The following is a 2,335-nucleotide window of genomic DNA, read 5'->3' as shown; positions in this document are numbered from 1 at the left end:
TCTAGGAGCTGTGACAGACTCATAAGCAAGTTGCTGCCGGCTAGCTTGGATGCGAGTATTGTATTAGTATTTTTTTTTTTCAATTTCCGTACTATTTTCTTTGGATGTTTTCTGGAAAGGAATTAGCTTATATTTTCTTGATGTTGTCAGAGAGTTGAATAAATAAAAGATATAGTCCTTCACCTTTTCGCAGCTAAATTTGATTATCAACAAGCTATCAGTCGATAGAGCTCAATTAGTTAAATTGACTCATTTATTCGAATCTTAGTAATATCAATATTTAATATCTAGTTGGACACTATTATGTTTTTACTTATTTCAAGAAAAAAAAAAAGAGAAAGCTTCGAATCAACATAAGAGGACCTTATTCGTTGGAGAAAAGTAAAGAGTTAATGACTAGGACGACAACTAATTAATATGCTAGAAAAAAGCAGAGTCCGCAACAGAGTTAAAAGGAAATTTTATTTGTCCATCAATCTCTTTAATGAAATCATTGTTGGTGTAGATTCATAGATAGCGAAGAAAATTAAAATTTGGCTTCAAGGTGCATTCCCGTTCACCTTCTTTAAAATCAAGATATTTGGTGGTTTTTTGTGCATATAAACTCATATCAGGATGAAGACTAGCAAATAGATTATATACGATTACCCTAAAAGTTGTCATATATCGAGATATATAGCATGTTCGAGAAGGTGGTATATATGTCTAACGAATATTTTCTAATGCTTTGACCTGCACACTCCAAAATTCTCATTTCTTTTATAAAAATAAATAAATAAAAGTACACTTTAACTATGATACACGTTCCATCTATTGTTTAAAGATATATCTATTATATGTTTATTTATTTTTTAGAAGAAAGAGTTGAACCCAGTTATATTAATAAGAACTAATTATAAGTTGGAGTATTGAGATTTTCTCTTTTTGACCATCATAGGATTTTCACATGAAACACTATATTTAGATAGATGAATAACAAATTTATTTACATATGTCAAGAATTTTGCTCAATAAAAATTGCTAACTAGATAGAACGATTTATATGGCAAATTAAGTTTTTAATTTCTCTAACTCTTAGGAAGCAGGAGGCCCACGTCGTTTCCATGTAGCAGGGGTCAAGGACGTCCGCTTGAAATGCCCAAAAGCGAGCATGAGGTAGGAATATTACGACAGGATATGCCACCTTGAGACCCCTCTCACCTGCCACCTTTCTCCTTTACAAAGGAGAGATCTGGGAGATTAGAGCATATATTTCTCCTCTTCTACCCCTCCTCTCCCTTCTCGAGGTCAAGATCATGCTAAGAGGAATCACATACCATGGGAGGGGTCAGCTTTTGGAAGAGACCATAGAGGAAAAAAGGTGAGTTGAACATTTATTGAGAGGAGGATATCCATGGTATAACCCCTTGTCAACTCAAGTGGGATATCAGCATATGCCATATTGCCATGGCCTCATGGGCTTGTGCTACCTATCTTTCTGGCCCAAGAAGTCGCATTATAAGAAGCTCTAGAGGTAGTGAGAAGAGATCAGCAAGCAGGTGCATTGAGGAGAAGTGGCGACGCGTCGCCGGCTTTCGGTTAAGCTGCGCAGTCGTAGGGCTCCTCCTCCTTTGGCAGGTGGTGGAGAGAGAGAGAGAGAGAGATGCAGTGGTTGTGTGCATAATTTGCTCACTCTCAAGTGACCTGCCAAAGGAGAGTTGCCCTATGAATGTCTTCAGCTTAAAAAACATCATCTCACAGTAGCACAGCAGAAATAATAAGGTAATAAACAGTTTATAACATCTTGGGATTTAATCTGGAATAATAAGTTTCTATCTCACAGTAGCAAGCAGAAATAATAAGTTTCTATCTGGAACTTGGGATTTAATCTGTCTGTTCTGAATTTATAACATCTTCTATAGCTACTTCAAGCTTTTCTGTTTCTTTTTATACTCTTCATGTTTTCTATTTTGTCAAATTAGGTTGCATCATTAGTTCTTTCTTATAGAGACCTCTGTAATCCAACAATGAAAAACATCTCTCATGACAAGATTTTAAGATGGTATTTCTTTTCTTCTGAATTTTGAGTATTCTATTTCTTAATATATTTTTGCGTGGTCTTTGCACTAAATAATTAAACAAAGCATACAAGGTTGGGGAGAGGAAGAATAAAGGTAATAAAAGATATCATATAGCTTAATGGTGCCTGTACTGGGCCTAATGTTGCCTCCTTGCTGCTTAGTTCTTGGGATCAGAAGTGAGAAGAAGAGGAAGGGAAGGATGAGGGAGGAAGATATATACAAGGACAAGTATATAAGTGAATCCTTTGTATCTTATTTCTAAGACAAGAAGGAAA

This window comes from Typha angustifolia, chromosome 11 (assembly GCF_048772165.1).
Source record: "Typha angustifolia cultivar Huaian chromosome 11, ASM4877216v1, whole genome shotgun sequence".
NCBI lineage: Eukaryota > Viridiplantae > Streptophyta > Magnoliopsida > Poales > Typhaceae > Typha > Typha angustifolia.
This window is presented reverse-complemented; position numbering follows the sequence as displayed.